General features: G+C 34.4%; 1 pseudogene; it reads right to left on the bottom strand.

Annotated features, from left to right (window-relative positions):
* Positions 1-15,373: 15,373 nt before the first annotated feature.
* LOC149225885 (ADP-ribosylation factor 2 pseudogene) lies at positions 15,374-16,012 on the bottom strand (annotated as a pseudogene).
* Positions 16,013-19,704: the final 3,692 nt, after the last annotated feature.

Below are 19,704 nucleotides of genomic sequence, written 5' to 3'. Positions count from 1 at the left end.
ATGATTCTAAAAAGTATAGAGGGTCTGTAGGATCATTATAATATCAGAGTATGTAGTCTATCTCTTTTATGGCTTTAAGTTCTTCCTCCTTCTCTTTGATCCATGAACTGGCTTCTCTTTTCAGGGATTTTAATTTCTGGAAAATTGATGACATGCAATTCGGCGGGGAAGGAGTCATTACCTCATTCCACAAATTATAAACTAGGTTCTTGAAATATTCTATATGCAGCCATTTCAGATTAAATTTGAATGGTAGATCCTCCTCTTTTTCTCCCCATCCTATAATAGAATGATTGGTTGATAATCAGAAATAAATGAAGGGATAATACAAGATCTAATACCCACCAAATCATTGTATATAATTTGATTCAGCAATAATCTATCCAGTCTCTTAGATATACCCTCATCCCCAATGCACCTGATCCTCCATGTAGGGCCAATGGGATTTAGAACTGCATCAATAAGTGCATTCACTTCCAACATACCTAGTATGTGGATAAATAATACAAGATCGTTATTGACGGATAATCATTTGTAAATGGATAAATGTAGGAAAAATAATATTGAAAAGAATGGACATTTTATGCATAAATGATAAATGTAAAAACATATTATTGAAAAAAAGTGTAATATGCAACATTTTGTATTAGTATTATACGGTTTTTATGTAAAAGGTAGAGAAATTGAAAGTGATCATATAATTTAGTTATATCAAGTGCATGATCTAAGCACTACAACTTTGGTGGAGGGGAATCTAACTTCTAATAATCTATATACTTTAGTTATATTAAGTGCATGATTTAAGCATTAAAACCTTGGTAGAGGGGAAATCTAATCCCTAATAATCGTTGGTTGATGATAACATAGTTCTATGACAAAGGGTCCATAACAATTAAATAATTAAACTATAAAAATGTATTATGATTAATAAAATATATTAATGGAAAAGGTTGAAAAAACATTGTTATTAGAAAAAATAATACAACAGTTAATAGAAAGCAAGCAAAGAATGATTATAGGTTAATAAATATTTATTATTAAAAATAAATATGATAATAAATGGAAAGAAAATATTAATTATAGAAAAAGACATATATATAATTTCATTTTTGGATAATTAATTTATGAGGACACTTCACAACTACATTGTTATTAGAAAGAATACAACAATTAATAGAAAGACAACAATGAATAATTATAAGTTAATAAATATTTATTGTTAAAAATAAATATGATAATGAATGGAAAGAAAATATTAATTATGGAAAAAATCGTATATTCAATATTTTTTTGGATAATTAATTTATGAGGAAATTTGGTGATTAGAGTATTTGTTTTAAACAATTATTAATTCTAACAACTTGATTTTAAACCACATAAAATTAGTCATCCACAAATGAAAAATTAGAAATTCAAATTTTAAAAATTCAAAATTTGATTTTTCAATTTCTTAAAAGAAAATATATTTAAATTTAACGAAACTATAATAAACTTTGCAAATAGTTTTTAAAAATTATTTTGACCCAAACTGATTACAATATACTTTGTCGTAGGCAAATGAAAAGTTTATGGGTTAAATTTAGTAAATGGCTTCATATTTCATGTGAAATATTTAGTTGTTTTGAGAGCTTTGAGATTTCGGAAAATCCAGAGTATTCATTTTTTAGGCTCGGCCTTTTGGGCCAATCATTTGATGTAAAAATGATTGGCCCAAACTTTATAGGATAAAATTAATGTATTTTAAAATCGTCAAAAGCTCAGAGAGATTGTATAAAATCATTAAAAATTATAAATTTTTAACAAAATTATTTCCAAATATTTTAAAGTTTGCATATCAGATATTAGAAATATTAACCAAAATTTTTACACTTCAAAATAATTTTTCATACATAAAATTAAAGAAATTTGTGATTGAAAATGTAAACAAGCACAATTACCAATTGTAAAGTTTTTACACTTTAAAATAAATTTCTATTCTTAAAATCTGAAATTTCCCCTTTGATTGAAAATGTAAACTGACACAATTACCAAACATTTGATATACATCTCATCAAACCTAATTAAGAATAGTATATGTGTTAGTGAGGTGATAGTATATGTGTTAGTGGTGTGTGTCATTACTGTGTTCAAGTTAATTATGCAAAGTGAATCTATGTGACAGTGAGGTGATAGTGTTGTGTGTGTCATGTGTGCGAGAGCTAAATATTAGCATAGCTATTCTTAGTGTTTGGAATCTTTATAATCATGTAAGCTTTGAACCATTAAATTAAGCAAGCAATGTAATTGAACAATAGTTAGCATTTTGAGTGTGTTAATTTTGTGTTTCCTTCTCTGTCTGTCTATCAAATTGATATTAGAGTGAGGTTCCAACAAAGCGGAGCGAGAGCCAAGGTCAGCAATTGCAGTTTGTGTGAGAAGACAATTTTTTTTGTTGATTAAATCTGCTATAATGCATTTTGAAATCTATTCCACGCTTATTATAATGTTGGAAAAACTCTACACTCTTTATACTACTAGAAAAGCCAGAAAGTTGTGTTACACACAACAAACTTATGACAATTTGGGATACTGTGACCTCCTTGCAGTGAGAGGTGCGTTATCAATAATGTGGGTCATCCTCATAAAAGAATGCATTAGTCACACACGTCTTCATATTGCAAGGCGCATTGGCAAAGCCCAAATCACGTTCGAAATTATTGAAAATAATGCTTTATGTATTTGAAAGGGATACATTCATAATTTTATTTATGAAGGGATAAAACTAAAGGTGATTTAAGGAAAACGTTTTTTATTTGAGGTTGAAGTTTATTAAAAGGACATGTATAAAAGTTGTGTTCTAAAAGAAATATATTTGTTACAAACCAACCTAGATCCATCTTGATCCCCAATCTATCAAGTGTCAAGAGGGATCACATCTCTCGAGGTGCAAACCTATTTTTTGAGTGCAAAACTTCAGGAAATGTTTGCACCTCGAGATATTTGATCGCTCTCAGTGCTTGATAGATCTCGTGTTAATATGGATCTAGAATGGTTATATGATATTGTATAATATCTATATTACTATGTGTCTCTTTCTTATTCCCTCTCTCTATCTCACCCCCCAAACATACACATTCTCTCTCTCTATATCTATATCTCTCTCTCTCCCTCTCTTTCTCTCCCTCTCTTTCACTTCCCATGCTCTCTCTCTCTCTTTCCTTCTCTCACTCTCTTTCTCTCCCTCTCTCTCACTTCCCATTCTCTCTCTCTCTCTCTTTCCCTTCTCTCCCTCTTACTCTCCTCTCCCTGTTCCCTCACACCCTTCTCTCCCCCTCACTCTCTCTCCATCTATCTCTTATCAATCCCTCTCTCTCTCCACCTTTCTCCCTCTATGTGTTTCTTCTTCTTCTTCTTCTTCTTCTTCTTCTTCTTCTTCTCTCTCTCTCTCTCTCTCTCTCTCTCTCTCTCTCTCTCTCTCTCTCTTCCTTCCTCTTTCTCCCTCTCTCTCCCACCTCCCTCTCTTGGTAGAATACCGGAAAGGCAGAAAGGTTTTCTTATACTTGATAATTACTTGGGATGTTCTTGACTTCTTATTAGGTTTTATTTATATATTCTTTATTTTAGTTCATCAAGTAATTACCAAAGTAAAAGCACATAAAACAATGGACACTAGATATAGACACTATGCTAGGAAAAAGCCCCTCTTGAGGGGAAAGACCAGTCCAAATTTTATTCCTTTCAATAGTATTCTTTGAGACTCTTCACCCTAGACAAAGACCAAACCTTCCCTCCACACCAATTCAACATCCCAGATTTATGACCTCTCTTCCAGTCAACAATGTAGCAGCTTCCGGCTTCAGGCAGCTTTCGGCATTAGCAAAACTTGGAAAACTTCAATCTCCCAAACTAGGGCATGAAACAAAGAGAAAGAGGCACCAAAATTTCATTTTTATTCTTCTCCTTAGACTCTACCCAACTCGCACTTCCTTTGGCTTCCTTAGACCCACTTCGCATTTCTCTGGCTTCCTTAGAGATATCGAACTTGCTTGGGATGAGATGATCCGAATGAATTTGAGTTTGCTTCTATTTATAGGCTTCACGATAGGTCGTATTGATGTCCTTAGGCTGACTTCATCTCCTCTAGGCCAACTTGATGTGGAGGATATATATATATATATATATATATATATATATATATATATATATATATATATATATATATATATATATAGATATATATATATCAAGGAGACCTAATCTTAGGATCATCAAATCTTGTCTTATACATTGTATTCATTGTAAATTGAGCTTCCCACTTTAAAGTGGACTGTAATTATTGGATTGCTATCTTTTTTAAAGCACGTGCCTCATAACACCTTTCCATAATGCTAAGGCTTCTACTAAGTTGCTAGAAACATTGCTAAGGCCCTATAAAAAATAAACTACTAGATTTTTTTTGAGACCATATAGACTCTCAGCCCAACTTGTCACACTATTACTTAATTGTTATAAAATATTATATTTAAAAATAAAAAATAAAAACTATTATATTTATCAAAACCGTTTATATTATAAAGTAAATAATAAATGTTTATTAAACAAAATTATAAAAACAATATTTTATATTGATATTTATAATTATTATAATATTAATTATTTTATTTTATCAAATAATTATTAAAATTTAATTATTTATATAAGCATATTAAATTTTTACATTAAACATAATTATTGTATTTTAATTATTTTAGAATTTTATTAAAATTAATAATTTCAAATTTAATTTTCTCATGATTATATTATTTAATTTTAATTTCATTTTTTATAAAAATTATTAAATACAATGACGTTTTCATAAATTGTAAAATGCTTAGAAAATAGTCATTTCGTCACTTTTTTTGTAAGTCAAATATTTGCTATTAATTCAAAAGATGATTACATTGTTAGTAGAGAAGTTGCCAGTAAACAAAATCCTAACTCCTATTGGATTTTTTGGGCAACAAGTACATACAAAAAAAGATGGATACTAACTGAGCAAAACAGGGAGATTTCATGTCAACAACCCGACTAGCACAAAACTTAGAAAAAAACAAAATGTTTCCAACTTTCTTCATTCCATATTATCATCATTGGGATCCTGTGCGGAGTTGCCTCTCTTAGCCGGGTGATGAAAAGAATCATGGACGTGAGACTCCATATGGGCCAACTGCCTTTCAAAACTATCCATCTGATCTTGTAAGCATTTCTGATTACGGCATAGTGACTCATGGAAATCTAAGATGCATCCTTGGTTGTGCAAAATATCTTTAAGAAAATTGAGAATTTCATTGTGGTCATTTCGACTATCTTGAGCTTGTTGGTCCACCAAAGCTTGGACAAGGCGAATCTTGCTTGGAAGATCAGATGGATGGTTTTGAAAGGTTGTTGGCCCATATGGAGTCTCATGTCCATGATAACTTTCATCGCTCCACTAACAAAGGTAACTTTGCGCAGGGTCCCAACGATGACAATATGGAATGAAGAAAGTTGAAACATTTCGTTTTTTTTCTTAGTTTTGTGCTAGTTGGTTTGTTGACATGAAATCTCGCAGTTTTGTTATGTTAGTATCAATCTTTCTTTGTATGTATTTATTGGCCAAAAAATCCAATAGGAGTGAGGCTTTTGTTTACTGGCAACTTCTCTACTCACAATGTAATCATGTTTTGAATTAATAGCAAATCTTCAACTTACAAAAAAATGACGAAATGACTATTTTCTAAGCATTTTACAATTTATGAGAAAGTAATTGTATTTAATATTTTTAATAAAAAATGAAATTAAAATTAAATAATATAATTGTGAGAAAATTAAATTTGAAATTATGAATTTTAATAAAATTCTAAAATAATTAAATTTTAATAATTATTTTGATAAAATAAAATAATTAATTAATATTATAATAATTATAAATATAGAAGATTGTTTTTATAATTTTGTTTAATAAACATCTATTATTAACTTTATAATATAAGATGTTTTGATAAATATAATAGTTTTGTTTTATTTTTAAATATAATATTTTATAACAATTAAGTAATAGGGGAGAGGAGGAGAGATGGATGTGATTTACGGCATTAGGGTTTCAACAGACAGTGCCGCCGCAGCTCCTGAAGGTCTGCCCTGCTCCCGAATGGCCAGAGGCCTGCATGTTGGTCACACCATGATTGAATCTTCCCTCTCGCTTTGGGTCGGATTCGCTGAGGGGACGAACAAAAATGATTCAGCATACAGCAAGATTTCGCCGTGCTACCTGTTCTTCTGGGCGCAGAACGAATACCGCACGGCAGCACCAGCCTTTCATCCAGGGGATCGCATTCTAAAACAACCGATCATCACCCAGACTTGTTCTGATGCGCTCCCCTCTGCAAACGCATTGCACAGGCCTGGCAGGTCCCTCTGCATCTATGGAGAACAGAGGTGCTTGGTGTCCACGCCCCATCCTAGCAAGAAAAGGATCCGATCACGCGAGCAAGGATTAATTTCAAATGACAGGGTCGAAGATCAGGTTTGGGGAGGGAACATGGACCTGGATCCACTATTTTCAAGGATTCCTCAGCCCTCGGCGGTGCAGATCTGGTCCTCATTCACCCTAACGCAGTGTTTGTACAGAGAATCCACAGATCCCTTTACAGCAGATCCGCGTTGGGGCAAAAAATATCTCAGGCAGAAGATTTCTTCTCACCTGCGGACTCCCCTGCGTCAAGAGGCGGAAGGCTCAAAAAACTCTGGCCCCAAGCTGCTCCTGAAATCTTCTGAAGACTCCTCTGCCCCCTTTCAGATTCAAATAACTCAGATCTCTGGCAAAACCGTCATGCAATGGGCAAATCCTACAGATCTGGTACAAAATCTCAAAGCAAATCTGGAGCACAGGCTTGGGATCCCCTCAGCCCTTCAGAGACTTATCTTCCAAGGTAAACAGCTCAAAGATTCTCTTCCTCTCTCTTATTACAGCATAAAGAGCAATAGCTCTCTAGTTTTTTCCTTTCGTTTGAGAGGAGGAGCTGCAGGGCAATCCTCTTCTGCTCCACCAAACTCCTACAAAGCTGCAGTTCGCCCTGAGACGCCCGCAACCCCGGAACCTCCCAAGCCCAAGCCTTTTTTGGTTGAAAAATTGGAGGAAGTTCCCTCTGTTGAGATCTCCTACCCTGATCTTGCAGACGACACCGAAAAATTTGCTGAAAGGGCCATCATCTGCAGATTCAATGGGCTCTGGCCGCGCTCACAGGATCTTTATGACTGGATCAAGGAAAAGTGGACTGACCGATGCAAGATTTATTTCTGTGCAAAGGGGTATTTCATAGTGTTGTTCAAGGACCTTGAGCACTGCTACAACGCCCTAGACGAAGGCCCTTGGTTCATGGGTTCAGCTGGCCTCTTCCTAACTCCATGGTTTCCAGACTTTGACCCAGCTTCAGCAGTCATCACTAAAGCTCCTGTTTGGATCAGACTCCCAAACCTCCCAGTTCACCTGTGACGCACAGAAGTATATAGGCAAATAGGCAATGCCTTGGGTAGCTTTCTAACGGGAGATTACAAGAGAGAGCGGCAAGGACTCTATACTTATGCTAGAGTTTGTGTGGAGCTTGATCTAAGCAAGGGATTGCCAAAGTTCATCAATCTCAAGATCAAGGACCTTGTCTGGACCCAGTTTATAGAGTACGAAAATACAGCCTTCCGATGCCGCCATTGTCACCTAACAGGGCACCTGCATAACTCCTGCCCATCGCTGATAGCAAAAACGAAAAAGGGCCTCTTCGCACATTCCAAGCCCAAGCGTTGGGCTCCCTGTCCACCGCCGCCAGCTAGAAGCTCTATCTCACCAAGTATGGAAAAGGAGGGAAGTAAGACAGAACCAGATCAGGCGCCTCAGCCGATGGAATCGCCCACGGACAATATGGGACACACCCATGTCACAGCTAGCTCCCAGAAACGTCCCCATGAGACTTCATCCTCTGATTCAGAGAAGGAGTCCCCGAAGATAGAGAACTCCAGTCTTCAAGTTGTTATAGCCCATTCTCCCCATGATGGCTGGACGAAAGTTAACAAAAAGAAAGGGAAAAAACATTGTGGTGTAGTTACTGACCCAATGGGGTAATTGCCGGTTAGTTAATCTAGGCTCTCGAATCTTCTGTTGTAGCTCTGAGATTGTATCTTTTCTCCCAGACCGAGGTTGATGATTCCATCATTCCCGGTCTGTCGGTCTTTTGCTTTTCATATAGCTCTGTGATCGTTTCTTTCCTCCGGGACTGAGGTTGGTGAATCCATCATTTCCGGTCTGCCGGTCTTTTGTTTCTCCTGTCTGTACTATATTTTACTCAATAGATTTAGTCTTTACCGATAAAAAAAAAAAACAATTAAGTAATAGGGTGACAAGTTGGGGTGAGAGTCTATATGGTCTCAGAAAAAAATCTAATTTTTTATTTTTTATAGGGCCTTGGCAATGTTTCCAACAATTTAGTAGAAGCCTTACCATTATGGCAAGGTGTTATGAGGCACATGCTTTAAAAAAGATAGCAATCCAATAATTACAATCCACTTTTGAAGTGGGAAGATCAATTTACAATGAGTACAATGTATAAGACAAGATTTGATGATCCTAAGATTAGGTCTCCTTGATATATATATATATATATATTATATATTTATATATATTATATATATATATATATATATATATATATATATATTATAATATATATATATATATATATATATATATATATATATATATATATATATATATATATATATATATATATATATATATATCCTCCACATCAAGTTGGCCTAGAAGAGATCAAGTCAACCGAAGGACATCAATACAACCTACCTTGAAGCCTATAAATAGAAGCAAAGTCAAATTCATTTGGATCATCTCATCTCAAGCAAGTTTGATATCTCTAAGGAAGCCAGAGAAATGCGAAGTGGGTCTAAGGAAGCCAAAGGAATTGCGAGTTGGGTAGAGTCTAAGGAGAAGAATAAAAATGAAATTTTGTTTCCTCTCTCTCTTTGTTTCGTGCCCTAGTTTGGGAGATTGAAGTTTTGCAAGTTTTGTTGATCCCGAAAGATGCCTGATGTTGGAAGCTGCTACATTGTTGAAGTTGTTGGAAGAGAGGTCATAGATCTGGGATGTTGAATTGGTGTGGAGGGAAGGTTTGGTCTTTGTCTAGGGTGAAGAGTCTTAAAGAATACTATTGAAAGGAAGAAAATTTGGACTGGACTTTCCCCTCGAGAGGGGATTTTTCCTAGCATAGTGCCTATATCTGGTCTCCATTGTTTTATGTGCTTTTGCTTTGGTAATTACTTCAGGAAACAAAATAAAGAATATATAAATAAAACTTAATAAGAAGTCAATAACATCACAAGTAATTATCAATTATAAGAAAACCTTTCTGCCTTTCTGGTATTCTAACAAGAGAGGGAGGTGGGAGAGAGAGGGAGAAAGAGGAAGGAAGAGAGAGATGACTCAATAGAGAGAGAGAGAGAGAGAGAGAGAGAAAGAGAGAACGAAGAAGAAAGACATAGAGGGAGAAAGGTGGAGAGAGAGAGGGAGTGATAAGAGATAGATAGAGAGAGAGTGAGGGGGAGAGAAGAGTGTGAGGGAAGAAGGAGAGGAGAGTGAGAGGGAGAGAAGGGAAAGAGAGAGAGAAAGGGAAGTGAGAGAGAGGGAGAGAGATATAGATATGGAGAGAGAATGTGTATGTTTGGGGGGTGACATAGAGAGAGGGAATAAGAAAGATACACATAGATACAAATATAGATATTATAAATATTATATAACCATTCTAGATCCATATTAACCCCTAGTCTATCAAGTGTTGAGAGGGATCAAATATCTCGAGGTGCAAACATTTCCTCAAGTTTTGCACTCAAAAAATAGGTTTGCACCTTGAGAGATTTGATCCCTCTCAACACTTGATAGACCAGGGGTCAAGATGGATCTAGGCTCATTTATAATCAATCCATTTCTTTTAGAACACACCTTTTATACTTGTCCTTTTAATAAAATTCAACCTCAAATAAAAAACGTTTTCTTTAAATCACCTTTAGTTTTATCCCTTCATAAATAAACTTATGAATGTATCCCTTTCCATAAAGCATTATTTTCAATAATTTCCAACATGATTTGGGCTTTGCTAACTCGCTTTGCACTATGCAGGCTCGTGTTACTAATGCGTTATTTTATGAAGAGCACCCACATTACTGATAACGCACCTCTCATTGCAAGGAGGTCACAATATCATGAATTTCCATAAGTTTGTGGTGTGTAACACAACTTTCTGGTTTTTCCAGCAGTATAATGAGCGTAGGGTTTTTCCAACATTATAATAAGCATGGAATATATTTCACAATGCATTATAGTGGATTTCTTTAACAAAAAAGAATTATCTTCTCACACAGACTGTAGTTGTTGACCTTGGCTCTCCCTCAGCTTTGTTGAAACCTCACTCTAATATCAATTTGATAAACGAACAGAGAAGGAAACACAAAATTAACACACTCAAAACCCTAATTGTTGTTCAATTACATTGCTTGCTTAATTCAATGGTTCAAAGCTTACATGATTATAAAGATTCCAAACACTAAAAATAGCTAGGCTAATATTTAGCTCTCACACACATGACACACACATCACTATCACCTCACTGACACATAGATTCACTTTGTATAAATAACTTGAACACAATAATGCACACACATCGCTATCACCTCACTAACACATATACTATTCTTAATTAGGCTTGATGAGATGTATATCAAATATTTGGTAATTGTGTCAGTTTACATTTTCAATCAAGGGGGAAATTTCAAATTTTAAGAATAGAAATTTATTTTAAAGTGTAAAAACTTTACAATTGGTAATTGTGCTAGTTTACATTTTCAATCACAATTTTTTTTAATTTTAAACATGAAAAATTATTTTGAAGTGTAAAAATTTTGGATAATATTTCTAATCTTTGATATGCAAACTTTAAAATATTTGGAAATAATTTTGTTAAAATATTCTAATTTTTAATGTTTTTATATAATTTGTCTGAGTTTTTGATGATTTTAAAATACATTAATTTTATCCTATAAATTTTGGGCCAATAATTTTTACATCAAATGATTGTCCCTTAACATCGAGCCTAAAAAATGAATACTGTGGATTTTCTGAAATCTCAAAGCTCTCAAAACCAGCTAAATATTTCACATGAAATATGAAGTCATTTACTAAATTTAACCCATAAAATTTCCATTTCCCTACGACAGAGTATATTGTAATCAGTTTGGGTCAAAATACTTTGACTCTTAGTTAATTTGCAAAATTTTTAAAAACTATTTGCAAAGTTTATTAAAGTTTTGGTAAAATTAAATATATTTTCTTTTAAGAAATTGAAAAATCAAATTTTGAATTTTTAAAATTTGAATTTCTAATTTTTCGTTAGTGGATGACTAATTTTATGTGGTTTAAAATCAATTTTTTAGAATTAATAAGTATTTAAAAAACATACTCTAATCACCAAACGTCCTCATAAATTAATTATCCAAAAAAATATTGAATATACGAATTTTTCCATAATTAATACTTTCTTTCCATTCATTATCATATTTATTTTTAACAATAAATATTTATGAACTTATAATTATTCATTGTTGGCTTTCTATTGATTGTTGTATTCTTTCCAATAACACTGTAGTTGTGAAGTGTCCTCATAAATTAATTATCCAAAAAAGAAATTATATATATGAATTTTTCTATAATTAATATTTTCTTTCCATTTATTATGATATTTATTTTTAATAATAATATTTATTAACCTATAATCATTCCTTGCTTGCTTTCTATTAATTGTTGTATTATTTTTTCTAATAACAATGTTTTTGCAACCTTTTCCATTAATATATTTTATCAATCATAATACTTTTTTATAGTTTAATTATTTACTTGTTATGGACTCTTTGTCATAGAACTATGTTATCGTCTACCAATATATTATTAGGAATTAGATTTCCCTTCTACCAAGGTTGTAGTGCTTAAATCATGCACTTAATATAACTAAAGTATATAGATTATTAGAAGTTAGATTCCCCTCCACCAAAGTTGTAGTGCTTAAATCATGCACCTGATATAACTAAATTATATGATCACATCCAATTCTCTACCTTTTACATAAGCATCATATAATACTAATCAACAATGCTGCATATTACACTCTTTTTCAATATTATGTTTTTACATTTATCATTTATCCATAAAATGTTCATTCATTTCAATATTATTTTTCCTACATTTATCCATTTACAAATGACTATCCATGATTAACGATCTTGTATTATTTTCCACATACTACATAGGTATGTTGGAAGTGAATGCGCTTATTGATGCAGTTCTAGATCCCATTAGCCCTACATGGAGGATCAGGCGTATTGGGGATGAGGGTATATCTAAGAGATTGGATAGATTATTGGTGAATAAAACACTATACAATCATCTGGTGGGTGTTAGGTCATGTATTATCCCTTCATTTTTCTTTGATTATCAGCCAATCATGCTATTATAGGATGGGGAGAAAAAGACGAGGATCTACCCTTTCAAATTTAATCTGAAATGGCTGCATATAGAAAATTTCAAGAACCTAGTTTATAATAGAGGTGATGACTCCTTCCCCACTAAACTACATGTCATCAATTTGCCAGAAATTAGAATCCCTGAAAAGAGAAGCCCATTCATGGATCAAAGAGAAGAAGGAGGAAGAACTTAAAGCCCTAAAAGAGACAGACTACATACTCCGATATTATAATGATCCTGTAGACCCTCTATACTTTTCAGAATCATACAAAACCAAAATTATTGAGCTGGAGGAAAAAAGGAGTGTGATTCTTTGATCACAGGAAGAAGATATCTATATGAAAAACCGGGAGATTTGGGTTAAGGATGGAGATAAAACTACATATTCTTCCACATGCAATATAATCTCAGGAAACAATCTAACTCCATAAGGAGTATTAGGGATGCTGCAGGTAATATATATATTCCACTCAATCGACTATAGATAAGGAAGTTGTTACACACTTTAAAAGGCTATACAAGGCTAGATAACATGATTATTCATCCCAAATGGAATATATTTCTATTTTCCCTAACATGCTCTCTGAAGAGGATAACAAAAAGCCAGGACAACTGATTATGAGGGTAGAGTTGACAGAGATATTGAAGTATTGTGCGAAGGAAAAGAGTCATAGACCAGATAGGTGGGGGGTAGAATTATTTCTTCACTTCATTGAGTTGATGATGCTAGACCTTCTGGCGATTCCTGAAGAATCAAGGATCCATTAATACATTTCGAGGGCCAACAATGCCACTTCATAGCACTGATATATAATAAGGATAAATATGAGACCTTCGTTGATTATAGATTGATCTCTCTTTGTAATTTAGTGTATAAGATGATACCAAAGCTGATAACATGCAAACTATATCTAAAATTTTCCGTGAAAATGTAAATTAGCACAATTACGAATTATAATTTTTTCTTTTAAATAAATTTCTATTCTTAAAATTTAAAATTTTCCATGTGATTGTAAACTAGCACAATGACCAAACATATTTGATATGCATCTCGTGAAACCTAATTAAGAATAATATATGTGTCACTGAGGTGATAGTGATGTGTGTCTTCAAGTTATTTATACAAAGTTAATCAGTGTCGGTGAGCTAATAGTGATGTGTGTTCGAGTTATTTGTATAAATTTAATCTATGTGTTAGTGAGGTGATAGTGATGTGTGTGTCATGTGTGTGAGAGCTAAAGATTAACATAGCTATTTTTAGCGGTTTCGAATCTTTATAATCATATAAACTTTGAACAATTGAATTGAGTGAGAAATGTAATTGAACAACAGCTAGAGTTTTGAGTGTGTTAACCTTATATTTCTTCTTGAATCTTTATAATCATGTAAGATTTGAACAATTGAATTAAGAAAGAAATGTAATTGAACAGTATCTCCGATTTTGAGCGTGTTAAGTTTATGTTTCCTTCTCTGCATGTTTACCAAATTGATATGAGAGTGATGTTTCAGATAAAATTTGATAGTGCAAACTACACACATTGATCAATTATGATATTACATATATATAGAAGAAGTGTTGTCTCAAGATAGGGAAACTATTTTGGACACACAATCAGTTAGTTGAGAGAATATCTCAACCACACACCAAACTAGAGACATATAGATATAACCACTCCTATAGAGTAGGAGCAAACTCCTTTACATAAAAACTCACAACTAAGACAATTAGGAATTACATTTTTCTTAATGACTACTTGTCTCGATATCAATCTACAAGATCTATATCACATCTGGTCCAATTTGGTAATTGCACCTTGTACCCTGTTAATGCAATTGTCGATGTCCATATAAAGTAACAACCATCTTCCGGAATGCATGGGTTCAAAACCACTGTAATCATGAGTCTACTAGGAAGTCCTTCACATACATGGTTCATCCAACCTCTCGATGAACTCCCCCTAAATATAAAATTTCACCTCATGGAGTCTAAAACCAATACGACCCACCCAAGTGTATCCATCTCACATGACACACTCTTCAAGGTTGTAAAAACTCTCTAACAGGGGGAACACATAACAAAGGGTATGCATGCCTCTTTGGGTCTTACAGCAGGTACATAAAACATTTGAAGGACCAAAACTAACCATTACAAAACAATATATGACATGTAGATATTCTTTAATTATAATATGTGAGTCATAATACACCATGATCATGAGTCTATTCCATAAAATCACACAAACTTGATTTTCCATCATCCCTTAATATATGATGCATCTCCTCTAATGTCATATTCAGTGTCATGTCTTCATCATATCCTGCAAATTTTTGTATTGTCGGAATGACCAGTTCCAACGAACACTAAAAAAATGTGACAATAGTTGGTCAGACCAATGTCACTTCAATAACAACCAGAAGTACTATGACATGACATACTTATTATTAAATTCAACATTAAAATCATCAACATTAGCCCCAAATTCTTGAATTTCAACTTGATCGCCAACACCTTTATGATTCAACCAACAATTTCCAGCTACCCATTTAGAGTCTGTGTAGCTCAAGCATCTTCAAATTTTGTAAATAAAAAAATCACCATAGTCCTCTATGCTCCATGGCTCGGGAATGGGAAACAGTTGGTGACCTCCATAACACTTTCAATATCCAAACTCATAAAAGAAATTGAATAGTAGTAAAAATTCAGTTTGACTGCACTTATTTCTTCAAACTATCTCTCACAAAAGCTCAAATAAGGCGACATTTCCCTACAAAAATTCCAGGAACCCAATTCACCATATTTCTTCAAGTCTTGTTTGCAATGTTGTTGGAGAGCCAATCGAAGCCCTCATACAAGCCCTCACCAGAAGTGGCACAAGTGCTTTGGATATACTAGTGGCACTGCCTAAGGGAATGCAGCCCAAGTTTGTTAGTGATCTCTGAAACATTCATAGCATTTGGAAGATCTTTCTTATTTGCGAACACAAGTAATATAGCATCACTTAGTTCATCCTCATTCAACAATCTATGTATTTCATCCCTTGCTTCTACAACATGGTATCTATCATTACTATCAACCACAAAGATGAGACATTGAGTATTTTGGAGGTAGTGTCTCCATAGTGGACGGATCTTGTCCTACCCCCCAACATCCCACACAGTGAAGTTGATGTTCTTGTACTCGACAGTTTCCACATTGAATCCAATGGTAGAGTTGTTCGTAACATTTTCTCCCAACTTTAGCTTATACAAGATGGTCGTCTTACCTGCATCATCGATACCAACCATCAAAATGTGCATTTCCTTCTTTGCAAAGAGCCGACTAAAAATCTTGGTAAAAGTGAGTCCCATCTTGACCACCTATTAGAGATCTCGAGTTGAAGGATCAGATCTGACATTCGTGGGGACAAGAATGGCTCCCCGCAAAGAGATCTGAGACACCTCTTGAACACCTAGCACTGCAACCGAAAAGGGGAGGGTGAATACTGTGAATGTCAGCCCCATTCCCAGTCCTTGTCCAAGTCTCGGTCCCAACTTGACCACTTGTTAGAGATCCCAAGTTGAAGGGTCAAATGTGAGATTCGAAGGGAAAAGAATGGCTCCCCACAAAGATATCTGAGATGCCTCTCGAACACCTAACACTGCAACCGAAAAGGCGAGGGGGAGATACTACGAATGTCAACCCCATTCCTTGTCCCAGTCCAAGTCCTGATACTAGCATGCCTCTTGGCACTGAGCGCTGATGTTAAACACCAGATCTTAGCGAAGATCTCATGGAATCGAGTCATATGACCGATACATAGTGTCATCTTGAATGATGCAAACCATAATTTCTACATCAGTCCAACCCAAGCCAATCAACCTTCCACGAGGCCTCCAAAAATCATAGGCACCATCATTCACTAGCTCTCTGCTTCCACACACACTCATATGTAGCAATGCCCACAGAGGTCCGCCTACACAGATCAATCATCCCTCCTTAGTGGCCTTGCTCTGGATATACAATCACGCTCGTCAATTACCATCAACCGATTTACCAAACCAGATCCAATGCAATCAGAGTTTTCTGAACATGCATCTAGGCCAAGCCACACGTCATTCCAAGTAAAAAAAAAAATAGATCTACAATTAACAGTCACATCACGGCTCTTCACTGCTCCCTATGCCTGAATGAATGCAGCTTTTATACGGTGACTACAAAAATCTGCCAAGCAAAACGTGAGCCACAAACATGAACAAATTTGATCCACACGTTGAATCGAAATTATTAGTTCACGTTGGTTAAACAAAGGGAGATTTCATGCACCACGGCAGATCTCGCCAATAGACTCTGCTCATAGGGCCCGCAGCAGTGATACCAACAATCTCTCACACCAACCTTACAATTTGAAAAGTTGATCAGCAATTAAAAAAATGATCACTACACTCCCTCGACCCTCACAACTTTGATAGATGGACAAAAAAAAAAACTAAAACAATACACATATACTTTCTTATTTCCCTGGCCCATGAGCAACCAAGGCAAAACCCCTCATTGGCTTCGATACCAAGATAAAATTTGATATTTTAAACTATACACATTGATCAATTATGATATTACATATACAAGAAGTGTTGTCTCAAGATAGGGAAACTATCTTGGACACACAATCAGTTGGTTGAGAGAATATCTCAACCACGCACCAAACTAGGGACATATAGATATCACCACTCCTATAGAGTAGGAACAGACTCCTTTACATAGAAAGTCACAACTAAGAAAAGTAGGAATTACATTTTGCAACAGTTTAAATAGAGCCAAGGGAGACCCAAAGTCGACAACTATAGTCTAGGTTAGAAGATATTTTTCTTTTGTTAAAGAAAGCCACAATAATGCACTATACAATCTGTTACATGCTCACTATAATGTTGGAAAAAATGCTACACGTGTTATATTGCTGGAAAAGCTAGAAATTTTTGTTCCACATAACAAATTTAACTGAAATTCTGTTTCAAAGGAAAAAGAAAATATATGTGGGATATTTTTTAAAGTGATTTTTTTTTTAAAGAGAATTAAAAGAAAAAGAAAAGGACTTTTATTGAAAAGAGATTTAGGGATTTGCAATTTAGTATATTAGTCTGTAAAATTTTTATCTTTTGCTAATCATGAAAGCGTGTTGGATTCAGATAAAACCGTTTTGTATCATAAGCTTGTAGTGATTTCGATGTACTTGATGATCCTTTGAATATTTATCCATTCACCAACAGAGGATTCCCCACCAAATAGTAAACCGTCAACAAACATTAAATGTGTAATAGTGTGTTGTTTGGAAACATTAATCCTAGAAATATGGCCATTGTCCCTCGCTTCCCGCAGTTTTCTACTTAAAAGTCAATCACAAGGAGGAAAAGAAGAGGGGATAGAGCGTAGACCTGTCTCAACCCTCTGTGAGCATTGAGGAATTGTGACGACAAACAATTTATAATGACTACAAAATTTGTGGTAGTAATACATGCTATAATCCAAATAATGTTCGTAGGGGAGATACCTATTTTGATCCATTTTAAGGAATTCCCAATCTATGCATTCATAGGCCTTAATCAGGTCTACCCTTAGTAGACATGATTTTTGCTTCCGATTTTTTATTGTGTGTATCATCTCCTAAATGATGCTAATGGCATCCTGTATCTATTTACCTTCCAAAAACCCAAATTGTTCAACAGTGATGCGCTTCAAAAAAACCGAATTGAGTTTGCATGCTATCAGTTTTGATATCATCTTATACACTAAATTACAATGAGAGATCGATCTATAATCAACAAAGGTCTAAGGTTTCTCCTTATTACATATCAGTTCTATGAATGTGGCATTGATGGCCCCCAAAATGTATGAGTGGATCCTTGATTCTTCAGCAATGGCCAGAAGGTCTAGCATCATCAACTCAATTAAGAGTAAAAATAATTCTACCCCCCACCTGTTTGGTGTAGGATTCTTTTCCTCCACACAATCCTTCAATATCTCTGTCAACCATGCCCTCATAGTCAGTTGTCCTGGCTTTTCATTATCCTCTTCGAAGAACATGTTGGGGACAAGATAAATATATTCCATTTGGGATGAATAATCATGTTCCTGAGCCTTGTATAGCCCTTTAAAATGTGTAACAACATCCTGTTTTATAGTCGATTGAGTGGAATATATATTACCTGTAGCATCCCTAACCTTCCTTCTGGAGTTAGATTACTTCCTAAGATTATATTGCATGTGGAAGAATATGGAGTTTTATCTCCATCCTTAACCCAAATCTCTTGGCTTTTCATATAGATATCTTCTTCCTGTGATCGAAGAATCACACTCCTCTTTTCCTCCAGCTCAATAATTTTCGTTTTGTATGATTCTAAAAAGCATAGAGGGTCTGCAGGATCATCATAATATCGGAGTATGTAGTCTATCTCTTTTAGGGCTTCAAGTTCTTCCTCCTCCTTCTTTTTGATCCATGAACGGGCTTCTCTTTTCAGGGATTTTAATTTCTGGAAAATTGATGACATGTAGTTCGGTGGGGAAGGAGTCATTACCTTGTTCCACAAATTATAAACTAGGTTCTTGAAATCTTCTATATGCAGCCATTTCAGATTAAATTTGAAATGGTAGATCCTCCTATTTTTCTCCCCATCCTATAATAGCATGATTGGTTGATAATCAGAAATAAATGAAGGGATAATACAAGATCTAATACCCACTAGATGATTGTATAGATTTTGACTCACCAATAATCTATCCAGTCTCTTAGATATACCCTCATCCCCAATGCACCTGATCCTCCATGTAGGGCCAATGGGATCTAGGACTGCATCAATAAGTGCATTCGCTTCCAACATACCTATGTAGTATTTGGATAAATAATACAAGATCGTTATTCATGGATAGTCGTTTGTAAATGGATAAATGTAGGAAAAATAATATTGAAAAGAATGAACATTTTATGCATAAATGATAAATGTAAAAACATAATATTGAAAAAAAGTGTAATATGCAACATTTTTTATTAGTATTATATGATTTTATGTAAAAGGTAGAGTATTGAATGTGATCATATAATTTAGTTATATCAAGTGCATGATTTAAGCACTACAACTTTTGGTGGAGGGGAATCTAACTT

This window comes from Pinus tabuliformis, chromosome J (genome assembly GCF_031772625.1).
Source record: "Pinus tabuliformis cultivar Carrire ecotype Pingquan chromosome J, CPIR1, whole genome shotgun sequence".
In the NCBI taxonomy this organism is placed as follows: domain Eukaryota; kingdom Viridiplantae; phylum Streptophyta; class Pinopsida; order Pinales; family Pinaceae; genus Pinus; species Pinus tabuliformis.
This window is presented reverse-complemented; position numbering and strand designations above follow the sequence as displayed.